General features: G+C 43.2%; 1 long non-coding RNA gene across 1 annotated transcript in view; it reads right to left on the minus strand.

Moving 5' to 3' along the window:
• LOC132366907 (uncharacterized) overlaps window positions 1-18,635 on the minus strand; it is an 85,928-nt gene extending 67,293 nt beyond the window's left edge. The window contains exon 1 of the long non-coding RNA XR_009503590.1: window positions 18,586-18,635. This is a non-coding gene — a long non-coding RNA (uncharacterized LOC132366907). The remainder of the gene's footprint in view (window positions 1-18,585) is intronic.
• Between the last annotated feature and the right edge of the window lie 310 nt (window positions 18,636-18,945).

Raw genomic sequence — 18,945 nt, forward strand, 5'->3', positions numbered from 1 at the left:
TTCAAGGTAGAGAGAGAGCAGGAGAGGACTGAGCTGGTTCCTGAGAAGGGGGAGGTCTTTAGGTTTAGTTCACCTTGACACGTCCTGAATGCTGTTGCTTGTTTCTGTAATGCTGCTATTATGGAAACTTAAATGCAGTGAGGGAATTGAGGTGAGGATGGGTATTCCACGCTGGGATCAACCTCCCTCCATGGCCCCATCCCATCTGGAAGCCAAAGCAGGCACCTGGGAAGAGTGGACCCTGATCCCTTCCTTCCCCCGAGCAGGGCACAGACAGAGGCCACCACCTCTCATGAGAAGAAACATTTATTTTGGGAAACAAAAATTGTGGTAGGAAGAAGCCATTAACACATAGACAATGTCTTAACATGAGAAGAAACAGGTTTTCTTTGCATGAACTGCACTTTTCCTTGCACTGCTTTCCTACCAGGAGAGGCATGAGAAGCACGCTCTGATTGACCAGAGGGAACACAGGCCTGAGTCACCTGCCACCCTTGGTCTATGCTGGCAGGGTCTGACTGGGGACTCCAGTTCCCTGGGTGGGAAGGCCAACTTGTCGCCCCTGCCTCTGGTATGCCTGCTGTTGTTAAGGTAGCTGTGGTCCTTGCGGGTGGCTTGGTGACTGTAGGCTGTATCTTTCAACACTCTTCTCTGTTCTGAAGAGGAGAGAACCCTGTGGTAGTGGGAATGCCCCTCTGCTGGGGCCTGGAGCTGTTCTGGGTGCTGATTTAACTCTGAGGCACAGAGTCCTTGGTGAAGCCCCAGTTTGTCTACTAGGACCTGTCCAACAGCTGTTCCAACCGCCCGAGGATCAATAGCCCTGCTCTCTACAACAGATTTGCCTTTGATTGGTTCCTGGTGGTGAGCAGTGGCTGATACAGGCTTGCCTTTTTGAGCCCTGCTCTCTACAACAGATTTGCCTTTGATTGGTTCCTGGTGGTGAGCAGTGGCTGATACAGGCTTGCCTTTTTGAGCCCTGCTCTCTACAACAGACTTGCCTTTGATTGGTTCCTGGTGGTGAGCAGTGGCTGATACAGGCTTGCCTTTTTGAGCCCTGCTCTCTACAACAGATTTGCCTTTGATTGGTTCCTGGTGGTGAGCAGTGGCTGATACAGGCTTGCCTTTTTGAGCCCTGCTCTCTACAACAGACTTGCCTTTGATTGGTTCCTGGTGGTGAGCAGTGGCTGATACAGGCTTGCCTTTTTGAGCCCTGCTCTCTACAACAGATTTGCCTTTGATTGGTTCCTGGTGGTGAGCAGTGGCTGATACAGGCTTGCCTTTTTGAGCCCTGCTCTCTACAACAGACTTGCCTTTGATTGGTTCCTGGTGGTGAGCAGTGGCTGATACAGGCTTGCCTTTTTGAGCCCTGCTCTCTACAACAGATTTGCCTTTGATTGGTTCCTGGTGGTGAGCAGTGGCTGATACAGGCTTGCCTTTTTGAGCCCTGCTCTCTACAACAGACTTGCCTTTGATTGGTTCCTGGTGGTGAGCAGTGGCTGATACAGGCTTGCCTTTTTGAGCCCTGCTCTCTACAACAGATTTGCCTTTGATTGGTTCCTGGTGGTGAGCAGTGGCTGATACAGGCTTGCCTTTTTGAAGGGATTCTTCTGTTCCTTTGCCTTTTTTATTGTGGCTAAGACACTGCAGAAAGTGCCTTGTCCATTTGTGGCTTTCTGGTGAAAGCTCTCTCTTCTCTGGCGAGAGCTGGGGGTATTTGCTCCCAAGGGACTCTCCTCTTTCCCTGACCTGAGAAGCGTGGCTCATCCCACTTGCTTGAGAAGCCTTTAGTCCTGAAGACCTTTCTTCATACTCTCCCGGTTTGGGCCTCCAATCGTCCTCCCTCTCATCAGTTGGGGCAAACATCTTGCTCTGGCTGTTCATTTCTTCATCCTCTTCTGGTTTGAGCCTCTCACAGACCTCCCCATCATCACTTGAGGCAAACTGGCCCTTACACGGGTCCCTAACCTTTGCTTTCCTGGGTTCCTGTTGTCCCTGGTTGCTTCTCGTTTCTTCGTGTTCTCCTGGTTGTAGTCTCCTAACGCTCCTGCACTCCTCAGCTGGGGCAGGCGTCTCGCTCTGGCTTCTTGTTTCTTCATGCTGTCCTGGTTGGGGCTTCGTGAAACCCCTCCACTCCTCAGCTGATGCGAGCACCTCCCTCTGGCCCTTCATTTCTTCATGCTCTTTCGGTTGGGGCCCCTTAAAGTCCCTCCGCTCCTCAGTTGGGGCAGACATCTTGCTCTGGCTGTTCATTTCTTCATCCTCTTCTAGTTCGAGCCTCTCACAGACCACCCCCTCATCAGCTGAGGCAAACTGGCTCTTACACAGGTCCCTAATTTTTGGTTTCCTGGGTTCCTCTTGTCCCTGGCTGCTCCTCATTTCTTCATGCTTTCCAGGTTGGAGCCTCTTAAAGCCCCTCCACTCCTCAGTTGGGACAGACATCTCACTCTGGCTCTTAAATGAGTCCTTAAGTTTTGGTTTTCTGAATTTCTGCTGCCCCTGGCTGCTCTGTTCACTCACGTTGAGGTCATATGGCACCACCTGGAAAGCTGGCGCGTCCTCACTAGCATGTTCCCTCTGGGAACTGGAAAGAGACCTATGAGAAGCCAAGATGTCTGCAGGAAGGAGCACATCAGTGTGAGAGTCTTGAAGGAGCTCACCAGTGGCACGGCCTTGAGCCACCTGTGTTTTAAGGCATGGCTCCTTTGGATGTTGGGCAACTGACTTTGTTGGTAGTGACAGGGTTTTCCTAGCGGCTGGAAACCCCAAGACAGTCCCATTCTCCCAGCTTCTGCCCATGAGGTTGACTGTGGGCACCTGATAAGGCAGTCTGCCCTCCTGTCCAGTCAGAGGGGCCTCTGAGGGCCCATACCTGTCACCAGGTGAAGTCTTTCCCAGGGCCCTCTGGATTTCTGTATGCTCAGGTGAGGGAACAGGGAGGGGACTCACCAGGGTGGGAACTGTTGCTTTTGTTATCACTTTCATTCCCTGATGGGGCTGAGGTTTTCCCAAGAACTTATTAGCAAAGTTGGCTTTTGAGTGTGCCCCAGATTGCCAGGTGGCAGAGGGGGAAACGGTGGACCTTGGAGAGGACAAAGGTTGAGCCCCACATGGCTTGAGATTTATGGGCTCAAAGGCCTGTTCGGGTAGGCCCCACCTGTGCCTTACCCGCCACCTTATAATATGTGCTTCCAGCATCTGCCGAATGCTTGGACTGAGGAAGGAAAGCACACGGGAGGAGTTTACACAGGGTTTCCAAGACTTCAAGGGTGCTAGATTTCTGATTTCCTCGTGAGGGTGGGGCTTAGAAAAAACACAGTTGGCAGCAAGCCAGGATTGACGCACAATCACAGGGATCAAACCTTGATTAATCTGCATCAACTTTGTGCTCAAATGGGCTTTCAAGATTTTTTCTAGATGTTTCTTCTCTGGGCTACTGGGTAAACAGTTTCCAGAGTCACTCATCAAGGGCCTCATCAGGTATCTTTCTGACTCCTTTTCAGAGTTTCTTTGCAGAAACTTCCCTGGGAGCCTGGCCCTGGAGGAAGCTTTTGAGATCCTCCTCAGACATGGCCTTAGACCCTTGCCGAAATCCTTCCCTGGTTGAAATTGCATTTGACCCTTCCTATGGGATCTCCTAGGGCGCCTGGACCTTATCTTCTGTGGGTCCAGTCTCCTTTTGCCTGTAAAAGCAGAGGGCTGCCAGGGTCCCTGCTTGCCCTGTGCCTGATAAGTCCTTAAAAATTGGCGCTGAGAGGAACTCAATTCCAGAGACAGAGACAGGTGGATACTGAGGCACAGGCCCCTCTTGGTTTGATCTTTGATGAGCCTCTTTTGAAGATGTTGCTTCTGGAGATCAGGGCCAATTAAGTCCTCATGATGAATAGAAACTGACCTTTCGGCCTGAGAGCGCCCCCTCTCTTGGGGAAGGTTGAGACTGAGTTGGCTAAAGCCTTTCTGAGATCTTTTGACCACAGAGGATGAAGGCTTCCCACTTTTCAGTTGCTTCTGCAACAAGGGGCATTTCAGACATTGAGTTTCAGTTGGGATAAAATATGGTGTCTTGTTCTGAAATGTAGGACAATCTAGTCCACAGGTACTCATCTGGGGTGGAGAATAAGGTGGTCTGAATGGGAGAGAAGATGGGAGGTAGGGCTGGGCCTGGATCTGAGCCAGAGGTGGGGACTGGCACGGAGGCAAGTTTTGAGTGAAAGGCTGGGGTGGGACCCCCGGGCAGGGCAAGACTGCGACCTGGGAAGGACCTAAAGGTATTCTAAGTTGAGTTGAAACTGGAAAGCCATTAGAAACTCCACTGAATAAAACAAAGAGTGCCTGCTGTTGAGTAGAGCTCCTAGTAGCCACCAGGGACGCACTGTGCAGAGAGGGGTGACCCCAGTAGAGCTGGGTGTATGTCAGTTCCAAGTGGTCCCTCAAGACCTCGGAGTGTAAGAGCTGCCGAGGACCGGGTAGCTGCTCTGTTTTGTCTTTCCTGTTCCAGAAAGATTGAGGGGTTGTGTTGTCCTGCTCAGCACCCAGTGATTTCCACGCATTCCCTAAAGTGTTCAGGTGGTAGTCTGAGCTCATTTGTTCCGAGAATGACCCATCCTTTTCTTTCCCCTTATGAATCTTTAGTTCTACTTTCTTGGTGATTAGAATCTCCAGCAGCTTCTGGACTTCAGGGTTGACAAGTGAGGGGCTACCAGTCTCTACCTGCTTGTCTCTGGGCTCTTCCTGGAACGGGGCCCCTGGTGGCTGGTGGGACAGGTGTTCTTGCCGGGACTCACTCTGTGATGAGGTGGGGAAGAACAAGGCCTTGGTAGTCTTCCACCAGAAGGACAGGAACAAAATGGGATAGCATACGAGGCCAAGACTCAAGATGGCTGCGATGGTAGATGCCAAAAAAGAGTTACCTGGAGGTGAGCTCTTTGCAACAGTGCCAAGGGTGATTTTCTTCAAGTTGGATTGGTCTTGAGGTTCTTTTGACAGGGTGGAGGCCACAGGTAAAGAGCCCTGGGTCAGAGGAGCCAGGGCAGCTGATGGGCACGTGGCAGGAACAGCCTCTTCAGCAGGTTCCCTGCAGGGCTGGTGGGCTCCAACAGACGCTGCTCTGCACACCTCACCAGGGGGGTCTTGATAGGAGAGCTGATGAGAGCTGCCCTTGTCAGGGAGCCTCCCCACGTGGCTTCAGGAGACATGAGGCACAAGCTGCAGCCAGGAGCCCCCAGGGCCAGGAGGGCGGGGCAGGCCAGGCAGGGGTGGGCACCTGTGGCCCACGGCCCTCCACGGCCCCCATGCTGACTTCACAGTGCTCCTGCTGTCCCTCACCCCAGGGCTTTGGCCATACCCCACCCTCAGCGCTCCCCCTCCCAGCTCAGCCCCAGGCTGCCTGCAGCCCAGGTGTCACACCATAGGCTTTGGGTGGAAGAAGAACCCAGGAGAGAAGGGGAAGATTCTTTACCTTTGTAGAAGTGAAGTCAGGGCCCGAACCTCTTCCAGGCAATCTCTGAAAACTGGAAAACAGCAGACTGGGTCATGGTGGTGAAGGCAAGGGCTTAGGGGGTCTTACAGGAGGCTGAGTGCTGTGTCCCTTTAAGGGGACACCATTGGGAGATTGGAGCCCAAGCACCAGCGTCCAGGGCCACAAGATCCCTGACAGTGATGGCGAAGCTCATGAAAGGGTTTATCATTTACAAAGTACTTCCATATCCATTACCCCTTGCTGCGCTCACATCCTCCCTGTGGGGGACAATGGGCAGGGGTCACATCACAGAGGAATCTGAGCAAAGTTAAACAACTTGTCCACGGTCGGACCTGGAGGTCCCTCCTCCCAATCCAGGCAATCTATTGGTCCACTGTAGCCCACACACCCCTGCTGGGCCACACCCTTTTCCGGGCCCCTTACTGCTTCATTGTGCGCATGGAATCTGGGAAGTATCTGGGTTCTGCTCTCCTTCCCAGGAAGCTCCCTGAGGGTTCTGCTTCTTGAGGCACAGGCCCTGCCACTGGCCTCCTCGGAGCCTGTGGAGTGGGCCCTCAGGGCTGGGAGAGATGGGGCCTAACCCTCGGGGCACACAGGGCTGAATGGCACAACTTACCTTTCGAAGCTCTGTTTTTCATCTTAACCTTGCGTTTCCCCCTCCACTCCGTCTGATGCTGAGAGACAGAAAAAACGAGGACCTGGGACCCAATTCTCACTCTCCCCTCTCTAGACAAGCATCAGACACTCAGTGTCCATACATAATATGACTTTTTACATTTAACTAACAGAGCTCTGTGGTTTTTCTTTCCTTTCACTCATTTTTAAAGAGGATAAAAATATTTTCTGTTTTCCTTCTCTGAAGAACATAAAGAAGGATTTTCAATGTGAGATTCACCCTGGATTTCTTTTGTCACTGTTCCTCTGCTCAAGAAACACACACATTCTCTGAACTACGGGTTCATCTGAGCTCCAACAGGTGGGTCTCTGCTTCCCGAGGCCAGGGCCACTCCAACCCCCGCTCTGAGGCTCTCAGGGCCTCAGCACTGCCAGCAGATCAGCCCTCATCCGAGACACATGTTCACAGCTGGTGATCCATTGCTCATGGGCCTGTCCTCTGGCTGAGATTGAACTCAGTATCCAGTCCTCGACCTCTGGTCACTGTGTGTGAGACTTGCCCTGGAGCCCTCTACCACACCTGGACAACTGGTCTGAGATCTTTGGATACAAATCCTAGTGTTCACTCTATCCCCTGCCCAGGCTGGCTTGCCCTTAGAGGGATGACGTCCTATTCTTAGGAGTAGATGTCCTATTCTTTCCCATTTCAGGAGTCTCTGAAGTTGATTCAGAAAAGTGGAAATAATAATAGAAAAGAAGGGAGAAGCATGCGCTTGTGGGTCTGGCCCAAGGGTTCTTTACCTTCGTGATGTTTCCATGTTTCCTAGGAGGTGGTGAAGATAGATTATTCTGGAGGTAGGAGAGTAACAGGAAATAGAGCCCCAGTCCACACAGAAAGCCAAGGATGGTGGCACTTGCCCAGGAAGTGCGACTGGAGTACAGCCAAGTATCAAAAGTGCTTTTCAGAGAAAAGAGAGGATTCTCCATCATCTGAATCACATTGCTGGCTTCAGGCAACTGAGCACAGGATGTGTACTTGGGGACTGAAGTCCTAGGCCTACATCATAGAGCTGTGGTCTGGTCACAAAGGGCTCTTGAGGGTGGAGGAGGGAGTAATAGAGGAGGAGGCTGGACCATGGCCCCTCCCCACCATCCGCCCCACAGCTCTATCCCTCCACCCTCATGGGTCTTCTAGACCTTAGTCAATTTTCTATTCATTCCACCTGGAAATCACATTTTTCCTGGTTCCTCAGATCTCTTGGGGATTTCGAAAGATTCCCTTTCTCTCCTATTGAATCATTACTTATTTCAGCAGAAGCTGAAGATACAATAGGAAGGCCATTAATATACAGTACACTTTTTGCTTCCCTTTCCAATTTTAGTGTTTCTGGAGTCATCATTTAATGTTGTGATAATATTCAGTTGAGAAACTCAAGTTTTCTGTTTTTTGACAAATAATTTGAGCCCTCAACAATCAAAAGTTTTTTTTTTTTTTATTAATTCAAGTGGTCTGCGGATTATCCAGTTCATTTGGATAATACCCGCCATAGGTATGGATCTCTTTCTAATTAATGTTGTCTGGAGAGAAAGGCGAAAACAGCTTTTTACAATTTAAATGTCATTGGTCTCCTGTCAGAATACGTTTTTATTGTGTTTTATCATACAAGATGGTACATTTCCCTACTACTTCCTCAGCATCTGTCAGGTATATTAGGAAATGGGTTTTTTCCTCAGGTAATTGCTCAAATCTATAAGATGGTTTTAGGTCTACTCTCTCTGACCTGTTTTGACCTTTAAACCTCTTCGAGTCCTAAATGCACGTTGCATTTCTTTCTAAGATCCTGGGAGGTGTGGCCATTTGAAAAGCCTTCACTTTTTATCGCCATTGATATTTACTGTTATACCTCTCTGCGAGGGCTGCTTGATGGGGGTGTTACATGCACATTCCCCCTGCTTGTTTTCTGTGCTTTATGGGAGTAATGTGAGCTTTCTGTTTTAGATAATTTACTATGTTCTCCACTGTGGACAAAGCAGGGAGTGAGCATATTGCTGTAAGGCAAAAAAGCATGATTGATAAGGTGGGTGTAAAACAAGCCAAGAGTCGTGGTCCTCATGTGTGTAATAGGTTCCATCAAGTGAGGGACAAATGGAAGTGATGCAAAGAGAGAGAATGGAAATGAAACTAAGAAATAATCTCTCCATTTTTATTTTCTTCAATGTCACCAGCCTGGATGAAAAGACTTCAAAGCACATAGAACCAATGAGTCAAAAATTATATTGTAATTATACATCCATTATTTTCATGTGAGTTCTTAGATCATGTTTTACCAGGTGTTTTTCTGAAACATTTTTCTGAATAAATGGAAAGGTGTTCCTGATAGGCAGGAAAGGCAGGTATCAACATTTTACAATTGACTTCAGAGATGTAGAGAGCTGGAAAGAGTGTTGTTGGAAATTAATGACTTTTTTCAAACCCTTCCTAAAACTGAGGTTGCAGGACAAGCAACCAACAGGAACTCTAGAGAGTGACAGGCACCTGCAGGGAGAAACAGCAACTTGACATTCATTTACTTAAAACAGACACAGACTGAATGAATTATAAGCCCAGAGATTAAACTAGAGAATTTTAACAAATTGAGCAACAAAACAAACAACCAAATACCAGATTATAAACCAAAGAATAAAATAAATGTCCATGAGTCCATACTTATATAAATAAATCATTGACCAGAAAAATAAATTACAGAAAAATTACAAATAATATATAAAGATATTTAGATATTCCTGCCTCCAAGAAGTGGAGTTTTATTTTGATCATGTATTGGGTTTAGTGTTGGGTTTCTAGCTAACAGAGATTTGAGAGAGAAAAAGAATAACTTTACAGTGAATAAACCTGGCAGGTACCACCTAAGTCTAGTGGTCCTGATAACATCCTCAATTACAAGTCATCTTGAAATCATGTACCCTCTGATATGATGCATAAGAAAAGCATTCACCTCTGTACTATGCTTCCCCCAAACCCATAACCCAAGTCTAATCATGAGAAAATATCAGAAAAAAGCAAAATGAGAGATACTCAAACTTGAAAAAGTCATGAAAATCAAGAAAAGACTGAGAAGCTCTCACAGATTGAGGATGACTAGACAGATAGGTAACTAAATGCAACATGTTCTTATTTGGATCTGGAACAGACAAAGGACATTAATGGAAAGACTTGGTGAAAGTAGAATGAAGTCTGCAGTTTACTTAATAACGTAGTACCAATGTTAATTTCTTAGTATTAACAACTGTACTATGGTTATATAAGAGGTTAACATTAAGAGAAGCAGTTTCCAGAAGTCATCACTCCTATCCTTACGATAAGGAAAATCTGGAAAAACTGGAAATCAAGAATTCTTTCCCATTTCAGGAGTCTCTGTAGGTGATTCAGAAAAGTGGAAATAATAATAGAAAAGAAGGGAGAAGCATGTGCTTGTGGGTCTGGCCCAAGGGTTCCTTACCTTCGTGATGTTTCCATGTTTCCTAGGAGGTGGTGAAGATAGATTATTCTGGAGGTAGGAGAGTAACAGGAAATAGAGCCCCAGTCCACACAGAAAGCCAAGGATGGTGGCACTCGCCCAGGAAGTGTGACTGGAGTACAGCCAAGTATCAAAAGTGCTTTTCAGAGAAAAGAGAGGATTCTCCATCATCTGAATCACATTGCTGGCTTCAGGCAACTGAGCACAGGATGTGTACTTGGGGACTGAAGTCCTAGGCCTACATCATAGAGCTGTGGTCTGGTCACAAAGGGCTCTTGAGGGTGGAGGAGGGAGTAATAGAGGAGGAGGCTGGACCATGGCCCCTCCCCACCATCCGCCCCACAGCTCTATCCCTCCACCCTCATGGGTCTTCTAGACCTTAGTCAATTTTCTATCCATTCCACCTGGAAATCACATTTTTCCTGGTTCCTCAGATCTCTTGGGGATTTCGAAAGATTCCCTTTCTCTCCTATTGAACCATTACTTATTTCAGCAGAAGCTGAAGATACAATAGGAAGGCCATTAATATGCAGTACACTTTTTGCTTCCCTTTCCAATTTTAGTGATTCTGGAATCATCATTTAATGTTGTGATAATATTCAGTTGAGAAACTCAAGTTTTCTGTTTTTTGACAAATAATTTGAGCCCTCAACAATCAAAAGTTTTTTTTTTTTTTATTAATTCAAGTGGTCTGCGGATTATCCAGTTCATTTGGATAATACCCGCCATAGGTATGGATCTCTTTCTAATTAATGTTGTCTGGAGAGAAAGGCGAAAACAGCTTTTTACAATTTAAATGTCATTGGTCTCCTGTCAGAATACGTTTTTATTGTGTTTTATCATACAAGATGGTACATTTCCCTACTACTTCCTCAGCATCTGTCAGGTATATTAGGAAATGGGTTTTTTCCTCAGGTAATTGCTCAAATCTGTAAGATGGTTTTAGGTCTACTCTCTCTGACCTGTTTTGACCTTTAAACCTCTTCGAGTCCTAAATGCACGTTGCATTTCTTTCTAAGATCCTGGGAGGTGTGGCCATTTGAAAAGCCTTCACTTTTTATCGCCATTGATATTTACTGTTATACCTCTCTGCGAGGGCTGCTTGATGGGGGTGTTACATGCACATTCCCCCTGCTTGTTTTCTGTGCTTTATGGGAGTAATGTGAGCTTTCTGTTTTAGATAATTTACTATGTTCTCCACTGTGGACAAAGCAGGGAGTGAGCATATTGCTGTAAGGCAAAAAAGCATGATTGATAAGGTGGGTGTAAAACAAGCCAAGAGTCGTGGTCCTCATGTGTGTAATAGGTTCCATCAAGTGAGGGACAAATGGAAGTGATGCAAAGAGAGAGAATGGAAATGAAACTAAGAAACAATCTCTCCATTTTTATTTTCTTCAATGTCACCAGCCTGGATGAAAAGACTTCAAAGCACATAGAACCAATGAGTCAAAAATTATATTGTAATTATACATCCATTATTTTCATGTGAGTTCTTAGATCATGTTTTACCAGGTGTTTTTCTGAAACATTTTTCTGAATAAATGGAAAGGTGTTCCTGATAGGCAGGAAAGGCAGGTATCAACATTTTACAATTGACTTCAGAGATGTAGAGAGCTGGAAAGAGTGTTGTTGGAAATTAATGACTTTTTTCAAACCCTTCCTAAAACTGAGGTTGCAGGACAAGCAACCAACAGGAACTCTAGAGAGTGACAGGCACCTGCAGGGAGAAACAGCAACTTGACATTCATTTACTTAAAACAGACACAGACTGAATGAATTATAAGCCCAGAGATTAAACTAGAGAATTTTAACAAATTGAGCAACAAAACAAACAACCAAATACCAGATTATAAACCAAAGAATAAAATAAATGTCCATGAGTCCATACTTATATAAATAAATCATTGACCAGAAAAATAAATTACAGAAAAATTACAAATAATATATAAAGATATTTAGATATTCCTGCCTCCAAGAAGTGGAGTTTTATTTTGATCATGTATTGGGTTTAGTGTTGGGTTTCTAGCTAACAGAGATTTGAGAGAGAAAAAGAATACTTTACAGTGAATAAACCTGGCAGGTACCACCTAAGTCTAGTGGTCCTGATAACATCCTCAATTACAAGTCATCTTGAAATCATGTACCCTCTGATATGATGCATAAGAAAAGCATTCACCTCTGTACTATGCTTCCCCCAAACCCATAACCCAAGTCTAATCATGAGAAAATATCAGAAAAAAGCAAAATGAGAGATATTCAAACTTGAAAAAGTCATGAAAATCAAGAAAAGACTGAGAAGCTCTCACAGATTGAGGATGACTAGGCAGATAGGTAACTAAATGCAACATGTTATTCTTATTTGGTTCTGGAACAGACAAAGGACGTTAATGGAAAAGCTTGGTGAAAGTAGAATGAAGTCTGCATTTTACTTAATAGTGTAGTACCAATGTTAATTTCTTAGTATTAACAACTGTACTATGGTTATATAAGATGTTAACATTAAGAGAAGCAGTTTCCAGAAGTCATCACTCCTATCCTTACGATAAGGAAAATCTGGAAAAACTGGAAATCAGCAAGTTTTCATAGACTCATCAAAGAACTAAAGTTGCAAGGCTAATTGTCACCCCGAAAGTTGGAGAGCCAGGCACATCCAGAGAGATATAGGAGCCAAGATCTGCTTACTTGCAGCAGGAGCCATAGACGAGCAGGATGACTTAAAAGGTAATTTTGACAAACTGCTGGAAGCCAAGGATGACTAGTTGAGAGGGAGAAAATCCTGGGAGCCAGACTCTTGGGGTGCATTACCTTCAGGAACCCCTGCAGGCTCTCATGGTGAGGATGGAGAGAGGTGCCCGAGGTGGCTCTGGAGAGGGTGGGGACGAAGGGGTGGCAATGGAGCTTTCTATGTAGCAGAATCTTACTCTCCAGAGAAAGGACTTGGCCAGAGTGCAATTCTGAAATCTTATCCCAGCTAGAGGAAATAAATTCTCCCCCAATTCAGCCTTCTACATCCTTCCTTTCTCATGTGATGCGGTGTGTTGGGGGAACATGTCAGCAGGGGATAGGGCTTCAAGGAAATGCTGCAGCCAAGGGAAGGCGTAGGTGCAGGGGAAAGAGCCATATCCTTGGGGAGAGTCAGAAACAGTTGTGAAGGCCACACCCTCAAACAGAGTCCCACTAGAGACTGGGATTTACTGCAAGATTATAGAATGTTTTCCCTCCTGCACAGTTCACCATCACACCCGCAGGCCTCCAGGATAGTTAAGAGTAGATCACAGCCAAGAGAACTGCAAGACACAGACTCAAGCTGAGCAACAGTACTTAGGGAAACCCCAAAATCAAGATGAGAGACAAGGGGCTTCCCTGGTGGTCCAGTGGTTAAGACTCTGTGCTCCCAATTCAGGGGGCCCAGGTCTGATCCCTGGTCAGGGAACCAGATCCTGAATGCCGCAACTAAAACCCGGCTCGGCCAAATAAATAAGTATTAAAAAAAAAAAAAAAAAAAAAGAGGAGAGACAAAAACAAGGACATTAGAGGAATTTGAAGCCTTTGGCACCTATGTTACCACAAACATTAAAAACAGAACAACTGACAAAGATCAGAAAATTATAGCTACATAAAGGAGGAACTTCCAAGGAGAAATGAATGCTGGTAAAATTAAATCCTTGAGTTCTCTGCTTCTTAATCAGTCTAAAAAATAACTTTTATCAGCCCTGGTGGCCTAATGGATAACATATAACTGTTTTAAGGGACAATAGTTACAATGTGTTAAGGAATTATGGCACATGGATAAGTGAAATTAATGACAGCCACGTCACAAGGATGGGAGAAAAGAATTGGGAATACTATGTTATAAAGTTCCTGCACCCATCAAGTGGTGTAGTGTTATTTCAAGGTGGGATTAGATTATTTTAAAAATGCATATTGTAAACTCTAAGGAAACCATAAAAAATTTAAGAAGTATAGCTTACACTCTTAAGTGAGGAGATAAAATGGAAACATTAGGGGAAACTGGGTACAAGGAACAGTCTGTACTATTTTTGCAACTTTGCTGTTATTCTAAAATTATTCCCAAAGTAGTAGTTTAATATGTTCCTTAAGTGTACTTGCTTAATTATGAAACTGTCTCAAATAAATTAATGGTGCATCTCTTGCCCTCAGTTCCTAATTTTTGAAAAGTAAAAAATCCTGGAAAAATTAGCACATTTAAGTCAGTTTCTCCACCCCACTCCAGGTGATTCTCTCCGCATTGTCCCTCATTTGGCTATATAGATTATTTAGTTCTTTTTAGGATGCTAATACAGCTGTCACTGTAGCTATGTATGCCCCATTAATGTATGTAACAGAATATGCCCACATAGATTGCTGGATATATATGCCCTGATTCATGTTTTCAAAGACAAAACAAGTAAGAGGATTGATTTTATTCAGGCTTTTGCAATAAGAAATCAGAATGTCTTGCAGGGTGGTTTTTACCTTAGACTTTTTTAGGGAAAGTAGAAAAGTTACAGGTGGGGCTGATTTACAGTTGGAATTATTTTGCAATTAGGTGAAGTCTCAGTCAGTTAGATGAACAGGAAGGTTCATCTCTGTGTCTGGCTAGTTTTAGAAGGACAAACAGTTCTGAGCTCAGCGAATCATTCATGGAACAAAGAAAGGGAAGTTGAGAGATCAGTGCCTGGTCTTATCAGCAGGTTAAGGCAAAAGGGGAAAAGTTGGTGTTTCCCTGGTCACAGATAAACAAGGGAGTGATCTCCAGGTCTTAGGGGAATCCTGAGAAGGCCTGGGTAGCAAATCTTATCTTAAGTGGGGTGGTTCTTTGTGGTACACAAAAGGTGGAGGATTTCAGAAAACAGAGGATAGGGTGATTTCTTAACTGTTGCCGTTTTCTGAGATCACAAATCACAGGTAGAATTCAAAACGGTTGGGCCTCAGTTTTGTTCATGACCAAGAAATGTCATTCATTGTTGAACAACACAGAGGCAATCATAAACCTTTGAGTGGGGCAAATCTGGGTCTAAGGAATAATCTCCTGAAGACTCTTGTTTGGCGTTGTTCCTGCAAAATCATTTGAACAATTGTTGAGAGGAAGTGGAAAAGATGAGCGTTTTAGAGTTCTGGAGATCAGGCATCTTAAAAGAGGGATTCTAAAATGAAGAAGAGAAATATTAACATAAAATATTATAGTAAGTAAAAAGTCTGTACCCTCTCTTTTCCATGTGAAAATTAGAGGCAAAATCATATAAACTTAAAATTATGTTTAGTAACTAATTTTCAGTATTTTATCTTATTTAAAAATGTATAGGTATCTAAAGAATACTATTATTTAACTCAGTTTATATATATAGTTTAATATATAGTTTGGGAGACATACTTACAATCAACAAATATAAATCTGGCAACTTAACATTGCACTGCACCATACAGATGGCAGATGATTTTAGAAAGGAGGGTCATGGGGATATAAAAAAAGAATGTGAAACTCAGAGTTTTTTCTAGGGTAAGGGTCAACAAACTGGCATGAGGTCCAAATCTGCTCTGTTCCTGTCTAAACAATGTTTCATTGAAACACTGCCACACCCATTCATTAAGTACAGTCCAAGGCTGCTTTCACTCTGCAGTGGCAGCGTTCAGTAGTTGCAGGCCCACAGAGCCTAAATATTTACTATCTGGCCCTTTAACCAAATAATAAAAAATAAAAAGTCCCAGTTAAACTGCTAAAATTACAATCGTCATTCTAAATACTCACTATTTCCCCTCTCTGATGAAAGGCTTCTTTCCATAGGCATGCCTGATATGATAAAGCTGAAAATATGTAGGCTTTTAAATAAATAATATTATTCTACTCAATGGATTTAAACATAAGGCAATATTGTCACTTCAAGAAAAATAAAAAGAGCTTTGAGAATTTTTTCCATATGTCCACATTTGTGTTTCACAACTCCAGACCACCTAATGCAAACTTTCATTTCTCAGCAAAATGAAGCAGAGGATATTACAAAAGACTCAGCGATGTCAAATCCAGCCACCAGTTAGATCTTCCAATTTTCAGTACAACATTTCCTGTCAGATGTGGCTCAATGTGGCTTAAAGAAGCAATTGTTTAATTCTCATGTGGAGAACTATTGTTCTGGAAGAATGAGGGCATTATAGGATTAATCTCCAAGTAGTAAGAAGAAAAGCTAGGTTTACAAACTCTGTATGACGCTGTATGTGCCAGTGAGTAGCTGGAAGTAAGCGTTCTATTGGAAGATAGGATTTTGTTCCTCAGGAAACCAGCACACTCCTGGGACCCTGGGTTGAAGCCATTTGATGGGTGGATAGCATGAGAAAGGTCTGGCAACCAAAGTCACCCCATGCTGCTGATGCAGACGGCTGGCAGAGACAAGATAAAGTTCACACAGTCACTTGAGGCTTTAAAACCTAGTCTGCAAACGAAAAGTAGAGAAGAAAATTCTATTTCTAATCTACCAGTGAAAGATGTGCATTTCATTTTCAGATTATGAAAGTATCGAAGGAGAAAGGCTGTGCTGTCATGAGTGACAGTGCCTCGGCCGCCAGGACTCCAATGATAAGTGAGAGTGAGCCCAGACTACTGCCAACGCCGTGGCCAGAGACGGAAGAACACACGGGGAGGGGTTTCCTAATTGTGGATGGTAAATAACCCTGCATACAAATCCTCCAAGCCACGATCTGGGTAGTGTATTAGAGCAAAGAAGTAACAAAGAAAACAGGCAGGTTGACATTGAGGAGAGAGGACCAAATCAGTTTCAATAGACTTGAGGCTCTGTGGACCTAGGGAAGGAGAGGGTACAGAGCCCAACAGGATAGGAGACAAGGAAGGCATTGGAGCTCTGCTCCTCACCAGAGCTCACTAAATCTCAGTATCCACATTTTTTAAAAAATTTATTTATGTTTATTTATTTTATTTTTGGTTGCCTTGGGCTCGTGGGCTTTCTCTAGCTGCAGCAAGCGGGAGCTACTCTTTCTTGCGGTGCGCAGGCTTCTCATTGCGGTGGCTTCTCTTGTTGCAGAGCACGGGATCTAGGCGCGGGTTTCAGTAGTTGTAGCTTGCAGGCTTAGCTGCTCCGCAGCATGTGAGATCTTCCCAGACCAGGGCTCGAACCCGTGTCCCCTGCATTGGCAAGTGGATTCTTAACCACTGCGCCACCAGGGAAGCCCTCAGTATCCACAGTTTTAATATGAGAATAAAATCACGTGTATTTTATAAAAACACTTCCTGGAAAATGGTCACGGCTAGAAATATCATGAGACTTCAATAAATGGCTTATATTTATAATTACTAACAGAAATAAATACAAGAATCTAATAAGAATATGTTTTATAACCTAATGCATTTTGGATCACTCATTTCTATCCCAAAGATTTAATCTATACCATCGTGGTCTCTAAGCCGTAGTTTATATTATGTTTGCCACGAGTTGCTGTGACCAAATGTTACTGTTTTTATTTTTATTTTTTATTTTTTTTTTTCAAATGTTACTGTTTTTAGTCCTATAGTTCCTGTAGTTTCTTGTTGCAGTGTTACAAACTAATGTTTCCCAAAAGTAATTTTTGTATGAATAAACAAATAAAAGTGAGAAGCACTCCTATGAAGCCCTTATTAAATATTAAAGGATAAACAGTTCTAATTTAAAAATAAAAGAATTATAATTTTAAGTGCAAATTTGACTAATTGTGCTTTTCAAAAGCTACTGTCAAATATTTTTCACAACAGTAAATCTTAAGTTATGATAAAAAATTCCTTGTGAAATCACACCTGACAAAATGAACCCTAATTATGTATAATATCTCCTATCTAAACACATTCTTAAATAATTATTTCAATTTAAAATAAAGAAATTATCAGATTGGGTTGGAATTTGTCAGTTGGTTATCTCTCCATGAAGCACCGCTAAGTTTTTTAAACCTCCATCAGCGAGTGAGAACACCACCTTGGCAGAATCTTAGCAGTTATCAGAAGCAGGAGTTGTGGGAACATATTTACAAGATTAGGGGTCTGAACTCCAATGGTTTAAGGTGGATTTTCAAGATGGGAATCTGACTGGGTCTGGGCAAAACTCATGACATAATAGTTTTGATTTTGTGCTACAAAGGCAACTCAGTAGAGAAAAGATCGTCTGTTCAACAAATAGTCCTGGAGCAATTTGATCCTTGTGTAAACAAAAAATAAATTTTCATTCATATCTCACACTTTATACCAAAGTTAGCTCAAAATGGATTGTAGACCTAATTGTAAAACCTAGAATTATACAACTTTTACAAGAAAACATAGGAGAAAATCTTTGTGACCTTGGGTTAGGCAAATATTTCTTTGATATGACACTAAAATCACAATACATAAAAGAAAAAAATCAATCAACTGGACTTCATCATGATAAAAATGTCTGCTCTTTGAAAAAAGCATTCACAGTGAAGAAAATCGAAATAGGAGCCATGGACTGGAGAAAATACTTGTAAGTAACATATTTGATAAAGAACTGGTATCTATAAAGAACATAATAAAGAACTCTTAAAACCCAATAATAAGATTTGAACAAACCAAGAAGAGATTGAATTAGTGATCAAAAATATCCCAACAAAAAAGTCCAGAACCAGATGACTTCACTGGTAAATTCTACCAAACATTCAAAGAAGAATTAATACCAATCCTTTTCAAAATTTTCCAAAAAATGAAGTGGAAACACTTTAAAACTCAGTTTAGGAGGCCAGCATTACCCTGATACCAAAACCAGAAAAGGATGCCAAAAAAATAAAATCAATAAATGGCTCATATAATTACTAATAAAAATAAATACAAGAACCTAATAAGAACATGTTTTATAACCTAATCATTTTGGATCACCTATTTCTTTCCCAAAGATTTAATCCCTGATGAACAGTAAATATAGATGCAAAAATCCTCAACAAGACATTAGCAAACAAGATTCTACAGTAATTAATAGAATCACATACCTGAGCAACTGGGATTTATTCTAGGGATGCAAGGATTGTTCAATATCCACAAATCAATCAATGTGACACACTGCATTAACAAATTGAAGGATAAAAATCACATGACCATCTCAATAGACGCAGAAAAAAAGCACTTGACACAATTCAACATTCATTTAAGAAAAACTCTCAACAAAATGGGCATAGAGGGACCATACCTCAACATAATAAAGGGCTTATATAACAAGTCCACAGCTAACATCATACACCATGGTGGAAAGCTGAAAGATTTTCCTTTGAGATCAGGATCAAGACAAGGATGCCCACACTTTTATTAACCAAGGAGGTGAAAGACCTGTACGCTGAAAACTATGACATTAA

This window comes from Balaenoptera ricei, chromosome 6 (genome assembly GCF_028023285.1).
Source record: "Balaenoptera ricei isolate mBalRic1 chromosome 6, mBalRic1.hap2, whole genome shotgun sequence".
NCBI classification, from domain to species: domain Eukaryota; kingdom Metazoa; phylum Chordata; class Mammalia; order Artiodactyla; family Balaenopteridae; genus Balaenoptera; species Balaenoptera ricei.